The sequence below is a fragment of the Giraffa tippelskirchi genome, chromosome 1, assembly GCF_054371585.1.
Source record: "Giraffa tippelskirchi isolate mGirTip1 chromosome 1, T2T-mGirTip1v1.2.pri, whole genome shotgun sequence".
In the NCBI taxonomy this organism is placed as follows: domain Eukaryota; kingdom Metazoa; phylum Chordata; class Mammalia; order Artiodactyla; family Giraffidae; genus Giraffa; species Giraffa tippelskirchi.
The window spans coordinates 161,691,710-161,708,116 of record NC_137275.1 but is presented as its reverse complement, the minus strand read 5'-3'; positions in this window follow the sequence as shown (position 1 = coordinate 161,708,116).

Here is a 16,407-nt window from a genome sequence, read left to right as displayed (position 1 = left end):
TAAAAAAGAGTGGAGAAAGATGCCACCATGGGACTTGGTACTTGTGAGACAGGAAAGATGAGTCAGAAGTGCTAAAAAAGGTGTCTCCATGAACTGTCCTGATCCTTTTCTCAGATACCACAGTTCCAGACCCATTCCCTAATGACTGATACTGAGACTTCTCCAACAAAAACTAGTTGAGAATGCTGTCTTTATGTATAACTCCTTTAACATTTACAATCAAATTATATCCTTAGCTGTTTATCTCGTTTCAGAGGACAATATCTTTCCTCATTCCCAAAACTAACATCTTCACCTAAAGATCCTCCTCCCTTCCAGTCTCTTTAAGAACTTGAATCATCAGTCATCTCCACTCTTGTCTCAGATGTCTCCCTGTCTATTGATTTTTTTTTCCTTTTAGTAAGTGAACTGCTTAAGTCTTTCACACTTTTAGAAACAAACCGATCAGCTTCCACTAACCTGTAGACCTCTTTATAACTACAACTATAAACTTTTATTTATATAGATACAATAGTCTGAATTCACTGACTCCATTTTGGACTTGCTAGTCTTTCCTCAATCTGTGATACAATGATGTTTAGGATTAAGTTTAGGGAGGTGTCTGATTCCATATATTAATTAAGACATTAAATTTCACTTGAATAGCAATTATTTTCTCTTCCCAAGCTAGGGGTTTTGGCAAGCCACAAGACAGAAAAAAAGGGGCTTGGTCCTTCTTTTTTTGGTACTCTATGACTCCCCTTCTTCTCCTTCATCTAGTAACATCATTCTAGTACCAGCAGAGCTAGAACAAGAGAAGGAAGACAATGAAGGCAGAATATTTTTGCTTGGTGGTAGGCCAGCCAAGAGAGCTTTACATTCACTGCCCTGACAAACGTTTAAAATTCTGACCTCTCCAAACTCACCTTTCACATGTATCCTATGCTCCAATCATCTCTTCTGTATATTTTTGATTCTTCACAGGTCCTACTAGAAATGTCAATTGCAATTTCCAGGTGATAGATCTTCCTTTTATCTTCCCTCATCCCCTTGTATTTTTCTCTCTCTTGTTAAAAATTGGAACTTAGTTGCTTTACAATGTTGTGTTAGTTTCTGCTGTATAGGAATCATCCACACATACACATTCATCCCCTCTTTGTCACCACAGAACATTGAGTGGAGTTCCCTGTACTATATAGTGGGTTCTCATTAGTCATCTATTTTATACATAGTGTGTATATATATACATATATACATGTGTATGTGTATATATATATATATATATATACATACACGTGCACACATATGTCAACCCCAATCTTCCAATTCATCCCACCCCTCCTCTCATTTCCCCCTTGGTGTCCATACATTGTTCTCTGTGTCTGTCTCTATTTCTGCTTTGCAAATAATTCTTCTCTGCCATTTTTCTAGATTCTACATATATGCATTAATATACAGTATTTGTTTTTCTATTTCTGACCTATTTCACTCTGTATGACGATCTCTGGGTCCATCCACATCTCTGCATATGGCACAGTTTCATTCTTTTTTTATGGCTGAGTAATGTTCCATTGTATATATATGTACTACATCTTCTTTATCCGTTCCTCTGTTGATGGGCATTTAGGCTGCTTCCATGTCCTGGCTATTGTGAATAGTGCTCCTGTGAACATTGGGGTGCACGTATCTTTTATATTAATAATCATAGTTTTCTCCAGGTCCCTTGAATTTTTAGACAACTGCTGCACACACAGATATTCTCTTTTGAAGGTTCCGTTGTCCCTTCAATTGACCCACTTGGGCAGGATTTCCAACAGCTGCAGGACAGTTTTATTTCTTCCACAGGACCCCCATGTGTTCCAGGGAGAATCCTTCTGCTTTCTCTACCTAAAATCTCTGGATTATGGGCCAAGCCCTATGCAACAGCCTGGGGGATGTTGTGGTAAAACGTATTGCTTTCAATAAACCTCCTATTTTTTGAATATATTGTTCATCATTTAGACTGTGAATAACAGACTGGATCACATAAAGAATATGGCTTTCAAAAAGGCCTTCACAACAAGCATTGCCTTCTGACCTCTCTAAACTCACCTTGCACACGTATTCTATGCTCCAATCGCAGGTACTTCCCAAATTACAGAATATTCAGGCCTTGTGTCTTTGTTTATGTGTACTTCCTGCCCTCACATCCTTCCTTCATTTGGTTCATGCCTACACATACCTTCAAACTTGTCTCCCCTAGTATCCTTAGCCTGACCACTCCCACGCTCCTCTAAACCCCAGCATGCCCGGCTTTAATTCTTCAGTACTATCTGATAGGCTGTGGCATTTGTTGTGCTGCAGAGTTTAGTGGTTACTGTGGAATCAGACCTGTTCTTACTCTGACTCTGCCACCTGCTACTGTGTGACCCTGAGCTATTTGCCGAACTTCCTGAAACTTCATTTCCTGGAAAAAACAAGTGATAATGCATTATCAGGTCATTAGGAGGGTTAAATGAAATAATACGTGTAAAGCATTTAAAACAGTGCTTAGCATATTTAATCTTTCATTAAATGTTACTTGATATTAATCATAGCATGTATGGGGCTTTTCACGGTAAAAAACTCAATAAAGAAGCAAAGAGGTGTACTTTTTCCCCTAGAATTCTCAAAGCATTCACAGCCTTGGAGTTTATTCCATTAAAGAATTAAATTTTTGTGAGGAGGGCTTGGAAGCTGTCCTAAATCAAAGTACAACAGGACACAGTCATTCTGCAGAGCCAAGGGGCTGCTTCCTGGCTGGGGTCCATGCCCTCCTCACTCCACGTTAAACCAGGTATCTCAGCCACAAGCACATGAAGGGCAACTGTGACGCCAGCAAGAGGCAACCCCCTTCCAGGCCTAGAACTTTCTCCTCTTAGAGGAGAAAATGGCAAATAAATAAATAAAATCTGTATAAATTTAAATAATTGGAAGGCAGCTTGACTGAAAAAGACACTTTTCTTTTTCACCACAAATGTCACCATCTGGACTTTTCCTTTTTTAATTTCTTTGGGACCTGACAAGTCACTGGGCTGATATAATCACACCCAGTCAAAAATGACAGACACATCTCTGTGAGTTAGGGTGGGCAGAGTTCCAGGGTGGCCGGGGAGGACCCAGAAAGCAGTGGGAGAGTGGCTTCAACAGCCCTCTGACTGGCTCGCCTTCCCCATAACACCAGAGCTTCGAGGTGTGATCAGCTTAAAATACGCACCATGTTCATATACACACACGTGTGTGCACACACATTCATGCATTTGTGGATGTGTGCATGCTTACAGGATAGCATTCAATTAACCTGCTAGTTAACTCATTTTTCATTTTTTCAGTCAAAAAATAAAACTAAAGGGCACGAAAGGCCAGTCAGCAGACTGTGCTGCTATTAATAAACTACATGTGGCCACCCTGTTTCTGTACTTGCCTTCTTTTCTCCCAAACAGTCCTTTATCAGGGCAGCAAAGCAGGAATATTCTAAGGGAACCAGCAAAGTGAATCCAGGTTTCTTTAGTGGTCAATTCAGCACCTTCACGTGGCCACAGGTCCACAGACGGACTCACAGCTGTCATGTGCAAATATTCCCATTCACAAAACCACCTTATTTAATATTTTATTTTTGCTATTTCTATGTCATTCTGGTTATGATTGTCTGAAAAAACAATGCCTTCCCTGTAGATTTTTTGGATAGTATTTTTTCAAAACAGGGAAAAATACCATTTTGCAAATTTTCTTCTATGGCAATTTACAATATTTCTGTCTGTAGGAATATTTGCCTATTGCTTATTTTATTTGTATGGGACTTTGTGTGTGTGTGTGTGTACACACATATATACATTCACATATATGTAAACACGCATATTCATTTGCCAGATTTTTGCAGTGTTCTGTGTACATACAGTAGGCTGGTGTTAGTAGGGCAAGGTCTACTAAGACAGTGCTTTTCTACAATGAATGTGGCTGTGAATCACCTTAGGAAATTGTCAAAATGCAGATTCTCATTCAGTAATCTGCATTTCCATATTGCCAGTCTGGGGACCACACTCCAAGTAGCAAAGAGTCAGGGACATTAGACATAGTTTTATATGAGAAATTTGTGAGTCCCTCTGAGCACTTCCCTCAGCTTCACACCCCACGCCCAGTAATTAATCAGAATAATCACTTCTTAGATACCTCCCAAGTTCACCTTTCATTTCCATCCTCACTGCCACTAGCCTGGTCCATCTGCATCACAAACTCTTGTCCACCAGATGCAGTAATCACCTTCTTGTGGCCTTCTCATCTCCTCTCTTGTCTTTCTAGCTGTATTTAACACTTCCACTAGAGTGATATATTTAACATGTACCTCAGATCTTGGACCGCTCTAACTTACAACTCTTAGACTCTTGTTGTTCTTAGGGTAACAGCCAGAATTCTCAGTATGTCCTGTAAAGCCCATGGTGGTCCAGCTGACTTCTGTCTCCATCAGTTCAGTTTCTCAGTCATGTCTGACTCTGCGACCCCATGGACTGCAACATGCCAGGCTTCCCTGTCCATCACCAACTCCCAGAGCTTGCTCAAACTTATGTCCATCGAGTCGGTGATGCCCTCCAGCCATCTCATCCTCTGTCATCCCCTTCTCCTCCTACCTTCAGTCTTTCCCAGCATCATGATGTTTTCCAGTGAGTCAGTTCTTCGCATCAGGTGGCCAGATGTTGGAGCTTCAGCATCAGTCTTTCCAATGAATATTCAGGACTGATTTCCTTTAGGATGGACTGGTTGGATCTCCTTGCTGTCCAAGGGACTCTCAAGAGTCTTCTCCAACACCACAGTTCAAAAGCATCAATTCTTTGGCATTCAGCTTTCTTTATGGTCCAACTCACATCCATACATGACTACTGGAAAAGCCATAGCTTTGACTAGATGGACCTTTGTCAGCAAAGTAATGTCTCTGATTTTTTAATATGCTATCTACATTTGTCATAGCTTTTCTTCCAAGGAGCAATTGTCTTTTAATCTTATGGGTGCAGTCACCATCTGCAGAGATTTTGGAGCCCAAGAAAATAAAGTCTGTTACTGTTTCCATTGTTTCCTCATCTATTTGCCATGAAGTGATGGGACTTGATGCCATGATCCTAGAATTTTGAATATTGAGTTTTAAGCCAGCTTTTTCACTCTCCTCTTTCAATTTCATCAAGAGGCTCTTTAGTTCCTCTTTGCTTTCTGTCGTAAGGGTGGTGTCATCTGCATGTCTGAGGTTATTGATATTTTTCCTGGCAATCTTGATTCCAGCTTGTGCTTCATCTAGCCCGGGACTTTTCATAATGTACTCTGCAGAGAAGTTAAATAAGCAGGGTGACAATACACAGCCTCTGTCTCCACAGCATCCTCATCTACCAGGCTCCCCCTCCATCACCATACTTCATCTATTCTGTCTTTCTCTTTGCTTCCAGTATGTAAGACATCTTCCTCACCCAGGGACTTCAGACTTGACCTTTATAGCAGCTGCCTGAAGCTTTTTCTTCTTCTTTTCTTCACTCCTCACCCACTCCCTTCCTGTCAGCTACTCCCAGATCTCTATGTCAATTCACCCTTCGGTTCTCAGCTCAGGTTTAAGCCATCCACCTAGGTTTCCGTTCCTGGACAGATGCTATCAAAGCATTCTGTACTTTGTTCTCAGGGCACTTTTTAATGAATCATTTACATAGTTATTTGCTTAGTGTAAGCTCTGTTACACTATTAGGGGCTTTCCTGATAGCTCAGTTGGTAAAGAACCTGCCTGCAATGCAGGAGACCCTGGGTTGATTCCTGGGTCAGGAGGATCCGCTGGAGAAGGGATAGACTACCCACTCCAGTATTCTTGGGCTTCCCTTGTGGCTCAGCTGGTAAAGAATCCACCTGCAATGTGGGAGACCTGGGTTCGATCCCCGGGTTGGGAAGATCCCCTGGAGAAGGGAAAGGCTACCCACTCCAGTGTTCTGGCCTGGAGAATTCCATGGATTGTATAGTCCATGGGATTGCAAAGAGTTGGACACACCTGAGTGACTCTCACTCGCTTTCAAGCTCCTTCAGGGAAGAGGCCAGGTCTGCCTCATCCATTGTTGAACCACCAGCACATACAGAATCTTGGTAAATATTGCCAGTAATGAAGGAAAACAGAAACTGAGGTGGTGACAAGGACTGTTCCACAGCTACAGTGAGAGCCAGTCATCAGGGTTTCCTGGGGCTGAGGACAGGTGGAATGGGGAAATGGGGGTCAGATGTTGTAGGTCACAGTGGACCATGTCTGGGTAGGATACTGGGGAGAGAGCAGGTACTTACCGGGCAGATGTGAAAGAGAGAGCATTCCGGACAACAGGAGAGAGGTAGGCGGCAATCTAACGTCAGGGGCCTTTCATGCCATGGGAAATACTTTGATATTTAGCCGATAGGTGAGGAGGGGGCAGGGGACTGAATGGTTTTAAATCTTGAGAAGATATAATTAATTTTGTCGTAATTAAAGCTGGACTGCAGAGAGACCTTTGTGAAAGCTTTACAAAACATGGGGAGGGCAAAGAATTGAGATCAATAGGATGGGTAGGAAATTCTGATGTCAATCTATGTAAGAAATAAAGTAAGAATAAATGTCATTATAAAAAATAGTATTTTCCCCAGCCTTCTTTGTAATTGGGGCCTAAGCATGTGACCTGGACTCAATCAATCTACTATCTGCCCCTCCTCAGACTTTGAATTGAGAACTAATGACCCATAGAAGCAGGAACAGTTGAGAATCAGTTTATTCTGTCATTCATTCAAAAAACATATTTGAACATTTACTCTATGACAGGCACTTTTCAAGATACTAGACATATAGCAGAGAACAAGGCAGACAAAAATCCCTGTCCCCATAGAGCTCACATTCTATAGGGGGAAAAATAAGCAAGTAATTGAGTGGACTGTATAGTTTGTCAGATGCTGTTAACTGATATTAAAAAAAAAAAAGAAAGCAAATATCATGGAATAGAACATGGTGAAAGAGGGGAAGATATGGAAGGTATATTTTTTAAATTAAATTTATTTATTTTTAAATGAAACAAAGATGAGTATTTTCATGATAAAAGTTCACAAAGAAGATAGACATCATAAACCATAAGACATCTAAAAACAAAGAAACAAAGATACAGAAAGCAAAAACCAGAAGAAATAGAAGGGGAAAAGAAAACATATATAATTGTGGTGAGACATACTAACTTTTCTCTGAGAATATTTTATCAAGTGCAGAAAAATAAGAATAGGATGTCATTAATAATTTAATAATTAAATATAATAGATTTCTACTTATATTAATCTGAAAGGCATAATTTTTAAAGAGTGTTACTGTTGAATACCTCTCTGAAGGGGTGACATTTGAGCAAAGACATAAAACAGGTAAGAAACCAGCCAGGTGGATATCCGGAGGAAGAATGTTCCAAGCAGAGAAAACATTAGGTGGAGATTATAGCAGCGGCATCCAGGGGCCCCAGCAGCTTTGGTGCCAGTAGCCCTCTCCTGCTCCATGGCGGCAAGCCACAGTGGCGGCACAGGGTATTAGCAGCTGCCTCACCAGCAGTGTCCTCACCAGACTGTTCTGCGATGGGATATGGGCTCTGATTCCAGCTTACTGCCTCGTCTCCCTTTTTCCTGCCTGTTTTCTGAACTTGGTTCTCCAGCCTTCCTAGTGACTCTGTGTACTCTGAAATCCTTTCAACAAATTCCTATTCTTTTGTTATCCCGGGCGTGGATAACTAAGAACTCTAACCACTATAAACAGTGAGTTCCTGGTCCCCAGGGAACTTATGTCTTGAAGTTAAGAGGGGATCTCTGTCCATTCTCTTACCCGCAGCTCTTGTTCAAGGTGGAATATGAGATTTTTAACTTCTGTGATGTGCTACCAGTTGTCTTGCCCAGAAGAAGCGGCATTGCATGTACCTTTCGAAGAACAAGTGGATAGAATCACAGACTTGAGATAAAAATGAGAGTACAAAAGGCTTCCTTTGGAAAGGATCCTTTTGTGTTAGAAAAAAGAAGGACAAAAGAGACCCAGTGAAGACACCTGGGTAAAATGTCCTAGCTCCTGAGTTGAGATAATGGAACAAAAATCAAACCTCCATGACAATGAGACAAAAAAGGGGACTGTCAGGGATGAGCTATCTGTATCCTTTAGGGAATGTATATTTTCTCAGTTCTGCATTGCATTATTTTTTCACATTTCAATTGCAGTGAAACAGGCACACTTTCTTAACAACAGTCATATTCTGAACTTCCAAGAACTATGAACAAAACTACAAACCCAGCATCTGGGTGTCCTTGGACCAGCCATGTCACTTTAGACTTCTCATATGCCAGATTGTAATCATTGCTAGTTGTTCTTCCAGATGTCCAGTGCTATGATTTTTATTACAGTTATTGATGGGCTCCTGTCTGACTAGGAAGGAACTAAGAGGCTTCTTCCTGAGGTTGAAGTGTGCTGGTACCATCTCTCTGTTTCCTGGCTATTGTCAGCTTTCTCCATCTCGGTCGCCAATAGGAGAGAATGCAATTAATGACATCTGCTTACTGTCTGTATTTGTTTTCTGCATAACAGACAGCTACAAGGCTTGAGAGAACACAACATTTATGTCACTTACATCTAAGGTTGGTGTGTGTTGGCTGATAATGCCTGGGCCTGGCTGGGGTGGCCCCACTGAGGTGACCCTGACCCATATGCCTCTCAGCCTCCTCCTGGGCCCCAGAAGGCTCACCTGGGCATGTTTTTCTTCCAGAACTTGTAGAGCACTGGAGAGTAAGCCACACTGTGCACATGGTTGTCACACCTTAGATTACATCCCGCCCTCTAACATTCAGTTGGAAAAAACAGCCATATGGGCTCCTCAACATCAAGGTGCAGAGAAGCATCCTCAGCCCGTGGAGTTGGGGAGTGAAGGAAAGTAACCTCCACCTTCTCCCTAAGCATCATCTGATCACCAGGGAATTGCCAGGTTCTGGTTTTCACCTAGTTCCAACCTACTGACCTGCTCTGACCCTGGCTTCTGGTTTCAGTTCCAGTTGCTAAAACAGTATTTGTTTCCTTAGTATCCCTGAGGGACAGAGAGCCTGGCTCACATTTTGTGAGTTCTTAATGTGTATCAGTTATCTCTGTCCATGGAGAAAGAAATGGCAACTCGCTCCAGTATTCTTGCCTGGAGAATCCCTTGGACAGAGGAGCCTAGCAGACTACAGTTAACAGGGTCACAAGAATTAGACATGACTTAGCAACTAAACCACCATCTCTGCCCAGGTGAGTTAAGTAGTTATCCTCAGTTTTAGTAAACAAACTAGTACTCAGTGGGTCTTTGTCAATGAGGCACTTTTTTAGTTGTCTTAAGAGCATACAAAGATGAAGAAGTAGACTAGTCCCCTCACCCTCACAAAGTGGGCTTACTGTTCTCTGAAATTATTTTCCACCTTAAGTAAAAGTCCTGATTTCATATATTCTTAGCCATCCAAGCTTTGGTTGCCAGAATTCTCTCTCTCTCTAATTCATTACCCACCATATTCCTGATATGACTATTTAAAAGATTGGAAAACAGCTGATATATAGTAGAGTGACTGTCATAGTGACTTAATTATTGTGTGTATATGTGTGTGTGTGTGTGTGTGTGTGCACGCACGCACACGCCCAGCTGCTCAGTTGTGTCCAACTCTTTGTGACCCCATGAACTGTAGCTCACCAGACTCCTCTGATCATGGAATTTTCCAGTCAAGAATACTAGAATGAGTTGCTATTTCCTCCTCCAGGGGATCTTCCCAACCCAGGAATTGAACCTGCATCTCCTGCATTGGCAGGCAGATTCTTCACCCTGAGCCACCTGGGAAGCCTCTTAGTTACCATATTTATCCCTGGAAGAAACTGAGAGACTTAGGACAAAGGATAGAGTGTGCTCATACTTTCTGTTTCCTGGCTGTCATCAACGTTCTCCATCTAGGAAGCCGATATGAGAGAGTAGAATTGATGGCATCTATCTACTGCCAATATTAGTTTGTTGCATGTCAAATAACCACAAAGTCTCAGAGGCTCAGAACAATCAGCATTTATGCTTATGTGTTGGGGTTAGATGTTGAATCCAGACCAACCTAACTGTGAGTGTTGGTTGGCCTCAATTTTCTCATCAGAGAAATAAAGATAGTAGCACCTGTCATACAGTGTTTGTGTGATTAGCTGGTATATATTCAGTGAAAGGGTTAGTCGCTCAGTTGTATCCAACTCTTTGCGACCCCATGGACTGTAGCTCGCCAGGCTCCTCTGCCCATGGGATTCTCCAGGCAAGAATACTGGAGTGGGTTGCCAATTCCTTCTCCAGGGGATCTTTCTGACCCAAGGATCACACCTGGATCTCCTGCACTGCAGGAAGATTCTTTACCATCTGAGCTACCAGGGAAGCCTAACACAGAGTCTGGCACACAAAGTAAGTAAGTCTCCCTCTTTATGCCCGAGGAGATTTGACCATCAGCAGCTACATCTGACAGAGAAGGCAATGGCACCCCACTCCAGTACTCTTGCCTGGAAAATCCCATGGACGGAGGAGCCTGGTAGGCCGCAGTCCATGGGGTCGCTAAGAGTCGGACACAACTGAGCGACTTCACTTTCACTTTTCACTTTCATGCATTGGAGAAGGAAATGGCAACCCACTGCAGTGTTCTTGCCTGGAGAATCCCAGGGATGGGGGAGCCTGGTGGGCTGCCGTCTATTTTGGTCGCACAGAGTCGGACATGATTGAAGCGACTTAGCAGCAGCAGCTACATCTGATACCCTCAAGCACCAGATTTTAGAGCCACCCTGTGTCAGACTTTTCAGGACAAAAGAAATAATGCAACAGTTTGACTCGTGATGCTATGTGGACCCTTCATTTGAGTGAAAAAAACTTATACGTATATATGCAGCAGCCGTACAGTGAAGGCTTGATTTGTGTGCATGGGTTAGAAAGGAGGGCGTGCACTGGGGGAAACAGAACATAGCTAATATGTTACCGTCTGTGATTTGACCTGCTCTCTGCCTGACTAGCTGCATATTCATGTCAATTTCCTCCCAGTTACCTAGGACAAGAAATGAAGAGGAAAGATCTTTAATCATTTTTTTATTCTAATTGAAACATTTTCCTTGCAAGTGGAGAGAGAACAGGTGCCTAACGAGCCCACATGATGATTCACAAGGTAGTAGATATCACCACAGATATAATTAAACTGAAAGATCAATGAAAATTTCCTTTTTGGACTCATGCCAGGTCTATGCAGACTGGGATCCAGCTTGCTGTATTTATGTACAGTGATATTCAGAAGTGTGTACTCACACAGGTGTGCCCTGCAATATCATATCATGATAAACTAAACAGCCACAGACTCACACATCAAAGATAACTTATTTAGGAAAACACGGCTATTTCTGTGTACAGTTAATGATCCTGGACTGCAAGCATCATCTGTCAGGAAGGCAGACAATTGCTGCATCTTATCAGGGCTCACTTCCCCTTTTCCTTTATTATGCTTTTCATTTTTGGTCTAAAAATACAACCACATAAGTAAGCACTGGCCCAGAGGCTCAGGATCTGAAAGAAAGGGAGGAAGGGGAAAAAAATGGAGGGAAGGAAGGAGGCAGGAAGGGAATCAAGGGAAAGAAACATTGCCAATGTGTGGCCTCTCCTTCAGAGTTCCAGGAAATTGGATTGCAGTTATACTGAGATGTGTAGCCTGTCTGGCTCTTTGGGACCCTTAGACTCAGTGGGCCTATAAATAAGCCCTTGCACGTCTTACTAGTCCAAGGTTCTTCTGATAAAGGGAACAAAGGAAGAAATTAGGAAAGTGGGTTTATCTTTGAGATCGGCACTGATGCAAATTTCGCAGGCCCGATAGGTTTTTCACAGCCTTCTATTTTTTTTTTTTTTTTTTGAAATTTCCTTGCAGAAATGAAAAAACAACCTGAGAATTCTATTCAGTTGTTTTGTAGCAGCATTGTAATTGAAAAAAAATCACTCCTTGAGTTAGATACTCTTTTCATTAGCTCAGGCTGCTATAACAATATGTCATAGATGGGTGGCTTAAATAACAGAATTTTATTTCTCACAATCTGGAAGCTAGCAAGTCTGAGATCACAGTCCTAGCAGTTTTGATGTCCCATGAGAAGCATCTTCTGGCTTGCAGATGGCCATCTTGTTATGGTATCCTCACATGACAGAAAGAGGCAGATCTGTTATCTCTTTCTCTTCTTAAAAGGGCATTAACCCCATCATGATGAGCTCCACCCTCCAGATACTATCACATTTGAGATTAGCACTTCAACATGTAAATTTTGAGGGGACACAGTCCATAACAGATATCAAACCAAACACCTCTGTGGTCCTTTCTACACAATAGAGGTGAATCTGACCCTTAAAGCTTACAGGAAGATTGATGTCTTAAATGTACTTATTTCATTTAAAAGGAGACAATAGAAAATCTAGTGCCAATATTGTCCACTTGTATTTTACAAAAGAAAAGAATGTAGGAAAGTCACTATAAATTCTAGTGGTGGAAAGATCCTTAAAGATAAGTCTAGACCAACATATCCATTCTCATTAGGATAGATTAATTGCACTAACAATTTCAACATTTCAGTGGCTTAACAGAATGAGGATTGGTTCTCATCCAGGAAAAGTCTTATCCAGATGTGCCCAGTTGGCAAATCTCCTTAAAGGTGAACTTAAGGATCCAGGCTCTTTCCAGTGGAAGGCTTCACCATCTCAGAGCCTTTAGAATCCTTTATAGAAGGTGGGAGATCACACATGGGGCATTTAATGCATGTGGCTAAAAGTGGTGCACGTTCCATTGGTCAGAATTCAGTCACATGGTATTATCCAGATGCAAGGGGTGGGTGTGGGGGGCTGGTGCTGTAATCTTCCTGTGAAAGTGCACCATCCAGAGCCTTATTTCTGCCATACTCACTGTTTTGCAGATAAAGAAAGTATGCTCAGTGTTTGATGTGTTTAGAATGAATCAGTGGCAGAGTTGGGATTAGAACTCCTATCTCCTCACTCCATTTTCTTTCCTTTATTTCCCATCACCTCTTAGCTCTTTGAAGAAGTACAGCAGGACTTAAGGTTTCTGAAGGATAATCCCTAGCCACAAAGAAGGCCCCTCTCCTTAGAATCCAAGTCAATACCTTTTATATACTTACCAGAGAATACACATAGAATTTAAAATTAATTGATTTTTTTTTTTCAGATTATTTCTTACATGGCTCTCTGACTTCTGAAAAAGATCACACTCACCAAAAATGAGAGCAGTATGATATTGTCTTTGACCTTGTATAATAGAAGGGGACGACAGAGGATGAGATGGTTGGATGGCATCACCGACTCAATGGACATGGGTTTGGGTAGACTCCGGGAGTTGGTGATGGACAGAGAGGCCTGGCGTGCTGCAATTCATGGGGTCGCAAAGAGTCGGACATGACTGAGCGACTGAACTGAACTGAACTGAACTGAATAGCTAATAGTGTAGGGCACGTGATCATTGCTTAATAAATATTTGTTGCTAAGCATGGTCGTTGTTGTTCAGTTGCTGTTGTGTCTGACTCTCTGCAACCCCATGAACTACAGCACGCCAGGCTTCCCTGTCATTCACTATCTCCCAGAGTTTGCTCATACACATGTCCATTGAGTCAGTGATGCCGTACAACCATCTCATTTTTGTCACCCCTTATTTTCTTGTCCTCAATCTTTCCCAGAATTAGGGTTTTTTCCAATGAGTTGGTTCTTTGCAACAGGTGGCCAAAGTATTGGAGCTTCAGCATCAGGCTTTCCAATGAATATGCAGGACTGATTTCCTTTAGGATTAACTGGTTTGATCTCCTTGCAGTCCAAGGGACTATCAAGAGTCTTCTCCAGCACCACGTTTCAAAAGCATCAATTCTTTGGCATTGAGCCTTCTTTATCATACGCCTCTCACATCCATGCATGACAATTGGAAGAACCATAGCTTTGACTGTACAGACCTTTGTCAGCAAAGTGATGTCTCTGCTTTTAAATATGCTGTCTAGGTTTGTCATAGCTTTTCTTCCAAGGAGCAAGTGTCTTTTAATTTTGTGGCTGCAGTCACCATCCTCAGTGATTTTGGAACCCAAGAACATAAAATTTGTCCATGTTTCCACTTTTTACCCATCTATTTGCCATGAAGCAATAGGACCAGATGCCATGATCCTCATGTGATCTGGTTTTGTGAATATTGAGTTGTAAGCCAGCTTATTCACTCTCTTTTTTCACCTTCATCAGGAGGCTCTTTAGTTCCTCTTCACTTTCTGCCATTAGGGTGGTATCATCTGCATATCTCAGGTTGTTGATATCTCTCCTGGCAATTTTGATTCAAGCTTGTGATTTGTCAAGACCAGCTTTTCTCCTGATGTACTCTGTATATAAGTTAAATAAGCAGGATGACAATATATACCCTTGATGCACTTCTTTCCCAATTTGGAACTAGTCTGTTGTTCCATGTCCAGTTCTAACTATTGTTTCTTGACCTGCATACAGGTTTCTCAGGAGGCAGGTAAGTTGGTCTGGTAATCCCATCTCCTTAAGAATTTTCCACAGTTTGTTATGATTCACCCAGTCACAGGCTTTAGCACAATCCATGAAGCGGAAGTAGATGTTTTTCTGGAATTTGCTTGCTTTTTGTATGATACAACAAATGTTGGCAATTTTATCTCTGGTTCCTCTGCCTTTTTCTAAGTCTGCATTGTACATCTGGAAATTCTCAGTTCATGTACTGCTGAAGCCTAGCTTGAAGGATTTTGAGCATTGCATTACTAGCATGTCAATAGGTAATCTGAACATTTTTTGTCATTGTCTTTCTTTGGGATTGGAATAAAAACTGACGTTTTCTGGTCCTGTGGTCACTGCTGAGTTTTACCAGTTTGCCGGCATATTGAGTGCAACACTTTCACAGCATCATCTTTTAGGATTTGAAATAGCTCAGCTGGAATTCTATCACCTCCACTAGCTTTGTTTGTAGTAATTCTTTCTAAGGCCCACTTGACTTCACACTGCAGGATATCTAGCTCTATGTGGGTGACCACACCATTGTGGTTAATGAGATCATGAAGATCTTTTTTGTATAGTTCTGTGTGTTCTTGCCACCGCTTCTTAATATCTTCTCCTTCTGTTAAGTCCTTGTCATTTCTAACCTTTATTGTGCCCATCTTTGCATGAAATGTTCCCTTGGTATCTCTAATTTTCTTGACAAGATCTCTAGTCTTTTCCATTCTGTTGTTTTCCTCTATTTCTTTGCATTGTTCACTTAAAAGGGCTTTCTTATCTCTCTTTGCTGTTCTTTGGAATTCTGCATTCAGTTGGATGTATCTTTCCCTTTCTCCTTTGCCTTTCACTTCTCTTCTTTTTTCAGCTATTTGTAAGGCCACCTCAGACAACCATTTTGCCTTCTTGCATTTCTTTTTCTTGGGGATGGTTTTGATCACCACCTCCTGTACAGTGTTACAAACCTACATCCATATTTCTTCAGGCATTGTGTCTACCACACCTAAAACCTTGAATTTATTCATCACCTCCACTGTATAATCATAAGGGATTTTATTTAGGTCATACCTGAATGGCCTAGTGGTTTTCCCTACTTTCTTCAATTTAAGTCTGAATATTGCAATAAGGAGCTCATGATCTGAGCCACAATCAGCTTCAGGTCTTGTTTTTGCTGACTATGTAGAGCTTCTCCATCTTCGGCTGCAAAGAATATAATCAATCTGATTTCAGTATTGACCATTTGGTGATGTCCATGTGTAGAACTGGCTCTTGTGTTGTTGGAAGAGAGTGTTTGCTATGACCAGCGTGTTCTTTTGGCAAAACTCTGTTAGCGTTTGCCCTGCTTCATTTTGTACTCCAGAGCGAAACTTGCCTGTTACTCCAGGTATCTTTTGACTTCCTACTTTTGCATTCCAATCCCTTATGATGAAAAGGACATCTTTTTTTTTGGGGGGGGGGTAGTTCTAAAAGATCTTGTAGGTCTTCATAGAACCATTCATCCTCAGCTTCTTCAGCATTCATGGTTCTGGCATAGACTTGGATTATTGTGATGCTGAATGGTTTGCCTTGGAAATGAACTGAGATCATTCTGTCACTTGTGAGATTGCATCCAAGTACAGCATTTCGGACTCTTTTGTTGACTATGAGGGCTCTTTGATTTCTTCTGAAGGATTCTTGCCCACAGTAGTAGATATAATGGTCACCTGAATTATATTCACCCCTTCCTTCCCATTTTAGTTCACTGATTCCTAAAATGTTAATGTTCACTCTTGCTATCTCCTGTTTGACCACATCCAATTTATCTTGATTCATGGACTTAACATTCCAGGTACCTGTGCAGTATTGCTCTTTACAGCTTCGGACTTTACTTTCACCA